At 36.2% G+C, this 9,612-nt stretch overlaps 1 pseudogene; it reads left to right on the forward strand.

The window, feature by feature from the left end:
- Positions 1-277: 277 nt before the first annotated feature.
- Positions 278-979, forward strand: LOC101602873 (annotated as a pseudogene).
- Positions 980-9,612: the final 8,633 nt, after the last annotated feature.

The following is a 9,612-nucleotide window of genomic DNA, read 5'->3' on the forward strand; positions in this document are numbered from 1 at the left end:
TATTAAAAAAAAAATAAAAGAGACACTGATTAAGAGGGGGAAGGCATATGATGGAGAGTGGAGTTGTGAAGAGGAATTGGGGGGAGGAGTTACTATGGCTTATTGTCTATAATTATGGCAATTGTTAAAAAATAAAATTAAAAATGCCATTTCTGAAAGGAGAGAAAGGAAAGCGCTAGAAGCTGCTGACACTGCCAGCGGAGCTGCTCCTGGGCGGCCAGGAGCCCGCCTTGCCGTTCGCCTCGTCCTCGGACTTGTTCCAACAATCTGAGAATGCATGGTGGATTATGAAGTTCTAGGCATGCCTCACCTGAGGATATCAAAAAGGCGTTATCGGAAACTGGCACTAAAGTGGCACCCAGATAAAAATGCTGAGAAAAAAGAAACAGAGAGAAAGTTCAAACTATTAGCCGAGGCATATGAGGTGCTAAAAAATGAGACATCTATGACAAATAGGGCAAAGAAGGATTAAATGGTGGTGGAGGAGGAGGTGGAAGTCACTTTGACAGTCCTTTTGAGTTTGGCTTCACATGCCGGAACCCAGATGATGTCTTCAGGGAATTTTTTGGTAGAAGGGACCTATTTCCATTTGACTTTCCCTTGAAGACCCATTTGATGACTTTTTTTGGAAACCGAAGTGGTCCCGAGGAAGCAGAAGCCGGGCTCCTTCTTCTCTGCCTTCACTGGCTTTCCATCATTTGGAGGTGGATTTTCTTCATTTGATCCAACATGGTTCACTTCGTTCGGGTCACTAGGTGACTGAGGTCTCACTTCATTTTCTTCAACTTCATTTGGTGGCAGTGGGATGGGCAACTTCAAATCGATATCCACTTCTACCAAAATAGTTAATGGCAGAAAAATCACTACAAAGAGAATTGTGGAGAAGGGTGAAGAAAGGGGAGAAGTTGAAGAGGATGGCCAGTAAAAGTCCTTAAAGATAAATGGTAAAGAGCAGCTGCTACGCTTGGATAACAAGTAACTCAATGCACTCATTTTAACAGAAATGTTAAACAATAACAGGCACCATTTGAAGATTAACTCGAACATTTTTTTTTGAAGATTTCAAATGAACTCTACTTACAGTATAACTCTACCTAATTTCAAGTATTTATAAACAGCTCAGGGGAACCCCTGTTTGTCACAGACTTTTTGCTTTTATTGTTGGGACCACACAATAGGACCTTTTTTTTTTTTTTTTTTTTTTGTCTTCAAAATTGTTGTAATCTCTGTACGCATGTTGCCTTTTTATTAAACGTAATCTAAGGTGAGCCTGTGACGAGTAGTGTAGGAGGAGACTGTGCTCTGACGCAGCGTGGACCTGCCTTCCCCTGTGTCTGGAACATGAGCTGGGTAGTGTCAGCCTGCTGTGAAGTTCACATTGCCAGGATGATCCTCCACAGAAAGAACTTCAGGGCTTTTCTTCAGTATTTTAGTAATGAAAGATATTACTGCTTTACTGGCAATACACTTCTGGTTTAGTATAAGTTAAGGATGTTTCTAGTTGTGCATAAATGCTGGCAACTTTGTACGTTCTGACAATTGTTTAAATATGTAATGTTATGCTTAGGTTTAAAGAAGCTGATAAACTGGGTCTTTGTCATTTGCTTAAAAAATAAATGCAAGTGTGTTTGGTGCATTCTTTCATGAAAAATTCCATTTCTATGCAATGTACAGAATTAACTGGGTCTTACATAGCACACTCCTATGCTCAATCACTGTGACTTGACTTCTTTCATTGTAATTCCTATAATGTATGCTTATACCTAGCCTGGGCTTTGTAACATAGGCTGCTTGGCTGGGACCCTACACCTGCTTTACTCATGGTAACTTCTCCTTGAGATCTGATACCTAACTTTGTTTTGACCAGTTCTAAGTTGGCAGTTAGTTATTAGAGTCAGCACATTTATCTCAGCATCCTTCAGAATGGTAATATTACATTAATACTTTCCTTTTACTTCTTACATATCTGATGGTTTATAAATTAATATAGTCATCCCTTGGTGCCCATGGGATTGGTTCCAAAACCCTCTAAGTCCATGGATGCTGAAGTCCTTACATAAAATGGCATAATTTTTCCTTATATCTGATAGTTCATACATGTAAATTATCTCTAGATTACTTAGGACACTTAATACAAGGTGAGTACCATGTAAATAGTAGTTATACTGCATCTTTTAAAGAACAGCAAGAAAAAGTTTGTACATGTTCAGTACAGACCTAATATGTTTCTGAATATTTTGGACACTTGGTTGTTTGAATCTGTGTGTGTGGAACCTGTGGGTTAAGAGCCTGCATGTGCCTAAGCCCAGCCAGTCTTTGGCCATCATGATTCTGATTGTAGCTCATTTGTTTTTACCCAGTTGAGCATCTGACTGTTCCAGATTTGAGCTCTTCATTACTTAGCTTATTTCTCTCTTCCTCTTTTTTTTTTTTTCAGAATAACCCTGTTGTCTTATATATAGTTGTTGGGAGAATTTAAACTTTTCTAACAGACAATTTTGTCATCAAAAACTCCCAGGCCCACTGGTTATTGAAGACAGAATGACCAAAGAGAAGAATGCTCCCTCCATCTTCCAATGTCAGTCAAGCACAGTGTAATGTGACTTAGAGCTAGTTTTGTATATGGACTTTTCCATTCCCTATATAGAGAGGTACATGGACTCAATTTCTTGGCCTCTGTTTTCTATAACAACTACAGTCTGTGAATAAACAAAAATGGAAAAAGGAAGCTGGTGGGTGCCTCTGTGTGAAAGGGTCCAACATGATTACATTTCAGTGTGTCTCAGAGTTAGTATTTCTTGACAAAATGCTCCATGGGGGCCTGGTAATTATTTTCTGAGGTTTGTTTTCCCTTCTGACTCTGTAATGAACAGGACTGAAGGACATGTCTAAAAGTCTCTTCCACACATTCCCTTTCCACAGGAAAGTGAAGGTCCCCTAGGCTGGAAGATTACTCCATTGTGTTATCACAGTTATATTTTAGGTAGCTTCTAAGTCCCAGTTTACACAGAGCATACCAGTTTAAAAAAAAAAAATCTGTGTATTCTTTCTCTAAATGCTTTTATATTACACAACTACTTGACTTGACTATTAAAGTTAGCATATCTGAAATATTTTCCAAAGTTGAATTTTAATTTATCATGTTAGAGACTGTTTGAGTCAATGCCATTAATGTCACTTTACAATGCATGTGAAATTGGGATCCATGGTTTGATGTCATTATAAATATCAAGAAGACTTTTGGTATTGAGTGTACTCTAATTACTTGACTAGAGTAATGTATTGCAAATTGAATTATTTTCTTACAATTTTATACATTTTCCTTAGCAATTTTATGTGACATTTTATGTATTGAAAACTTTTATTATAAATAACTCTGATATGTTTTTCACATAAATAAGAGAAAAGAATTGCTTTCCTAACAGAATATGTTTTTTTGTGGTGAGGTAGGTGGTTTATAAAAGCTAAACAAATAGCAAGTAACACCCCATATTTACCTTGCTGCAGGTGAATAAATGAAGTGATACAGAAATAAATTATTTTTCCTTCTAGCTCAGCACAAAGTCAGCCTTCCTTAATAAGGCAATGGAGCAAGGAGCAATACTATATTTGCTTTTAATGTGCAATGTGGAAGGATCACATCTCCAGGGAAAGAAGATTTGACTACAATTACAGAATAGCATTATTGCTGTGCTCCATTCACATTCTCATGCCACACTTATTCTTTCAGCTTCTCCTTAAGTACACTGTACTAAAAATGCTTTAGGACCATGGCTGGAGAGATGGCTTGGTGGTTAAGGCACTTTACTATAAAGCCTAAGGATCTATGTTTGATTCCCCAGTACCCATATACATCCAGATACACAAGGTGGCACATGCATCTGGCATTTGTTTGCAGTGTCTAGATGACCTGGTGTGCCCATTCTCTCTCTCTATCTCTCTCAATCTGCCTCTTTCTCTCTCCCTCAAATAAATAAGCATATAAATATAAAAAGGTCTAGGAACAATTTATAAGGTTCTCTGAAAAAACTGCAAGGATCTAAAGGGAAGTTGCTTTAAAACCACAAAATATAAATGAATATAGACACATATACATATGTACATGCATACCTATGCATCTGTGAAGAGATAATCAAAGTCACAGCCTAAACAATAAAACATTATTCCTTTATTATTTTTCATACAAATATACATGTCTGTGATTTAGTTATTATTTAATGTATTTCATAACTGCAAACTATGTGGTACTAAAGTATACATGGCATAGTATTTTCCATTTAACATGTTTAAGTGTGTGTTTCATGGGCATTTAGTGTCTTTGTAGTATACAGCCATCCAAATCATCCTTTCCAGAGTCTTATCTCATCTTCTCAGCCTGAACTGTGCTCTCAACATACCTCTGCACTCCTACTTTTGCCAGTACCTACAAATCCCTTCTTCTGTCTGTCACCGTAAATTTGAATAATGTAGGTTCCTTTTATAAGTAGAGGCATATTTTTCTTTTGTGCTTGGCTTAGTCTACTTAGCACAGTATCAAGGTTCATCAAGATTGCAATATCTGTCAGAATTCCCTTTCTAATCCAGGCTAAATAATATTTCTTTGCATGTATTCACAAGCCTCTATTCAAACATTCATAATTTGTTACATGAATTGCTACTAGAAAGTAAAAAGAAAATTGAGTAACATTGGTGTATGACTACATTTTGGAAGCATCTCTTTTACATATTTTTGGGTAAATACATAGAAATGGAGTTATTATATTACATGAAATTTTGATATTTAATGCATTTAAAATTAAAGTTAATGATTACATATAAACATATATATATATAGATGATGTTATAAGATATAATACAGAGAGATCTTATGTACCTTTTTACTCAGTTTCCACCAGTAGTAACATCTTATGAAACTTTAATAAGTACAATATCACAATCAGAAAGCTGATTTTTGTAAAATCCACTCATATTATTCAAATTTCACTATGTGTGTGTGTTAGGCTCTATGCAAGTTTATAAGACACAGTCTCACCATGTAGCTCAGTTGTCTGATCTTGAACTCATCTTGAACCTTCTTGCTTGAATGTTGGATTCCAGGTGGAGGCCACCATTCGCCGCTCTGGCTCTAAGCAATTTTATCATGTCGCTATGAACACAGTAGAGAGAAAAAGCATTTTCTTCATGGCCATGTTCCTCTTGCTGTCTTTGTTTAGCCCTGTTCATCTAGTGTCTAGTCTTTCTTTAACACTTGTCCTCCATGTTTGTGTTACTGTTATTTCAAGAATGCTGCATAATTGAAATTATACAGAAGGATCTGGGAATTGGTTTTTCCTTTTAGTATAATGCCGTGGGAGCTCATCCAGGTTCTTATATATCACAATTGTTCATTCCTATTTACTTCTGAGCAATATTTCATAATATAAAGGCACAAAAGACTAACTTAACCTATTAATGAGCATTTGTGTTATTTCCAGCTTAGGACTATTATGAATAAGATTCTATGGTCATGTTTTAAATGAACATTATATGTAGCTTCTATGGTACAAATAGTCAAGAGCAAAATTGCTAAATCAGAGGATAGCTGAATGCTAAATGTATAAGAAAGTATCAAACTTTTTTTTTCAGAAAGATCATACCAATTTACATTCTCATGAAAGTATGTGAATGATTTGGATTTTCATGTCCTCATTTCCATTTTCTAATTTTATTCTTTTTAGTTTAGTCATTCTGATGAGTATGCCACTCTCTTAAAGAATATTTTACTTCTTTAAAAGATAGATGATAGATAGATAGATAGATAGATAGATAGATAGATAGATAGATAGACAGACAGACATAGATATTTAGAGAAGATGAAAGTATAGGCATGTCAGGACCTCTTGATTGTGCATCTGTCTTTACGTGGGTACTGAGAATTGAACCCAGGCCGGTTAATTTTGCAAGCAAGCACATTTACTGATGAACTATCTCAACAGTCCAAGTATGTCATCTACAAATTTTCATGCACTTAATTTTCTCTTTTACATTCTCTTCAGTGAAATATCTAGCCATGTTTACAATTCATTTTGATATGCATTTTGTTTTGTTTTTAACTGCTAGGTTTGAAAATTCTTTACCTCATCTTGCTACTAGTCCTTTAATATGTATATGGTTTGCAAATATTGTCTCCCAGTCTGTAGCTTATATTTCCATTACTCTTCATAGTGTATTTCATAGCATTAAGTTTGTTGGTGAGTTTAATGAGGCCCAGTTAAACATGGAATCTTCTAGGATTAATTAGTATCAGACATTGTACATAATGGGCATTTGATGCAGTTTCAATGAAGGAATGGAATAAAATAAATGAGAAAGAAACTACTAAGTTAACTTCTAAACTGTTCTTGAGGCATGTAGTACTTATATCTTGATCCTGTTAGGGTGAAGATGATAACATTGCTTTTTCTTCTTTATTTTTTTTTAACAATTTACCATTTTACATGTTGCATGAGAATATGAAAGAAATGCTGCATTTTTGTGAGGCCAAGCACTGAAAAGGAGTGGAGAATCAGAAGGAACAAGAATGAGGTGGGGACATGGGGTAAAGGGATCTAAGCAGCAATTTGCAAAGTGAGGCTATGGACTCCTGAGGGGCCACTTGCCTGTTGTTCTTTGTTGACATCTGTACTTGTGCTGCGGATGTTCTGGCCCTTTAGAAAGAATTAAGGTAGTGGCATTGGATTACACTACACTTCATTACCTTATTGGCCACTATGCACTTGCAGAAAAAAAAAAAAATGTTCGTTTCACTTAAAAATGCCCTTAATTAAGCACTAAAAATCACTATTTTTACGAACTTTTAATCTATGTGTGCATACAGTTCTTGTGTTTCCCATGATGAAATGATTCAAAGTCCTCTGTTGAGTTCTCATGAGTCACTATGTAATATCATAAGAATTCCTGATCTCAGATTCAGAGATATATATGGGAATTTAACAATGTATGTGGAGATACAATGGGAATGTATAGCAAAATACCTATTTGGTATGCAACACTCCCTAGCTCCCTTATAAATACTCATAGCTTAGCAACTAGTAAATATTACTGCACTTGCCTGTTCACTTGCTGCTTTTGTATAGTAGAATAGACAGTATATATGGAAGACAGGGATTGTTGTGTTATCACACATGTGACTTGAAAATTGGCAGTGGGCCTGACAGTGTGGACACTTGATATTCTTTGCTGAAAGAATAAAATTAATAAACAAGAAATAAAGGAAAAATTTACCTCTAATTTGTGGCAACCTTTTGATGATATCTTGAACATCTTTATATTTAAAAAAAGTATATCATGATTTTTTGATATCTCTTACAATATGGGTGCCAAAAATATTTTCAACATGACATTTAGGGTGGGAGTAAAATGTGGGCAGTAATACATATTTTATGACTTTGATAAGATAGTGCAACACACACACACATAAATAGTTACATATACACATATATGAAATATATATTTAAAAATTATTATAATTTCCATTGAGACTGCAATGACCTCAATGAAGAAAATCCTATCTATTTATCTGTCTCTGCTTTTGTATTCATCTTACTTTAAAACTTTTAATTTGGTATTATGACTAAATAATTCAAGAAAGAAAGAAAGAAAATACACTCATGCCTTAGTGAAGCCTAAAATTTGGGGGCCATTAACTCTATGTACAGATTTGAAATTTTCTGTTTATCACCTTATCTTGCAGTTTACTCAACAGCTAAGAATAAAAAGTATGATCAATGTGGCTGAAGAGATATCTTAGCAGTTAAGGTGCTTCCCTGTGAAACCTAAGAGCTCAGGCTCAACTTTCCAGGTCCCACATAAGCCAGACTCAAAGTGATGCAAATGTGCAAGGTTGCACATATGCACAAGGGGGTATATGAGACTGGAGTTTGATTGCAGTGGCTGGAGGCCATGGTACTCCAATTATTCTTTCATTCCCACGTTCTCTCTCACACGCACTCATTACAAAAGGTAGTCTGTTGTGATTGCCTCAAAAAACTATGATCATGGCCAGAAATTGGAACTATGCCACTCCATCTCCAGAGCATGGTATATTATACATTGTTAGCACAACACAGGTAACACATGATTCTGGGTGTTTATCTCTTTTCCACTCTAGTGCTGGTAGCATATAGCTCACAATGGGTCCATAATTCATACTTTCTTTATATAATTTTAAATTGTTTATGAACTTTCTGTTATAATGTTTACAGATTTTAATTTTAATCAACAGATATATATTTTTTAATTTTATTTTTTATTTATTTGAGAGCGACAGACACAGAGAGAAAGACAGATAGAGGGAGAGAGAGCGAATGGGCGTGCCAGGGCTTCCAGCCTCTGCAAACGAACTCCAGACGCGTGCGCCCCCTTGTGCATCTGGCTAACGTGGAACCTGGGGAACCGAGCCTCGAACCGGGGTCCTTAGGCTTCACAGGCAAGCGCTTAACCGCTAAGCCATCTCTCCAGCCCTCAACAGATATTATTAAAAACATTGGAGATGGCATATCAGTTACTTTTTCATTGTTGGAACAAAATACAAGTGGTGGTATTTGGGGAAGTTAAAGACATATTTTTGCTTTGCACTTTCAAGGGAAAATCCATCATAGCAGAGAAAGCATGGCAGAATCAAGTAGCCAGTGTCTCATTATCATATTCACAATGAGGAAGTAGAGAGGAATGAGTGCTGAATGTTCAGTTTTCTGTCTCCCTTTTACATTTTTCAGGAATCCAGTCCAGGAATATTTAGTGTAGGTCTTCTCACCTAAACTGATCTAAGATAGAAAGTCCCTCACAGATATTACCAGAGATTTGTTTACATAGTGACTTTAAATCCCATCAAGCTGACAACCAGAGATTAACCATACAAGACCACCCCTAACCAACTTGACACTCAAATGTAACATTTTCAAACCATAATCTTCTGTACCTTGTTCCCACAGGCTCTGGGCCATCTCCTAATGCAAAATGCAGTCAGTCTAACTTTGAAGTCCTCACAGTCTTTAAGAGTTCCAACACTATTTAAAAGTGTAAATGTAGAGTCTTTTATGTGACTCAGGCAAACTCTTAGTTGTGAGCTTATATAATGTCAAAAACCAAGTTAATTACTTCTAGCATGCATTAGAATAAAGTAAATATTCCTAATCCAAAAGTGAAAATTGAAGACATAGCAAGAAATGATCAAACCATAGCAAGATTGAAATCCATCAGGGCAAACTTCAGATTTTGCAGCTCTATATCTGATATTTGGGAGTCATGTTAAGATCATCTGGACTCCACAAGGCTTGAGTAAGTCCACCCAACCCCTCCAGCTGTGTTGCCTATAGTCTCATTCCTGAGCTCTATCTGCTCAAAATAGCTTTTCTTAGCAGATAGATATTCCATGGCCCTGGTGTCTCTAACACCATGAAGTCTCCATTGAAATGTAGGGCTCACCAACAGCGTCACACAGTGGCCTCATGGGGCCTCCTTGAGAGGACTCTGACCTGCTTCATGTTTCTTAACCTCAGTGGCTCTTTGGAACCATGGTTGAAATATTCCATGACTATCTCAATCTTATCTTTCTTTCTTCTAAAACTACTA

This window comes from Jaculus jaculus, chromosome 2, assembly GCF_020740685.1.
Source record: "Jaculus jaculus isolate mJacJac1 chromosome 2, mJacJac1.mat.Y.cur, whole genome shotgun sequence".
Taxonomy (NCBI): domain Eukaryota; kingdom Metazoa; phylum Chordata; class Mammalia; order Rodentia; family Dipodidae; genus Jaculus; species Jaculus jaculus.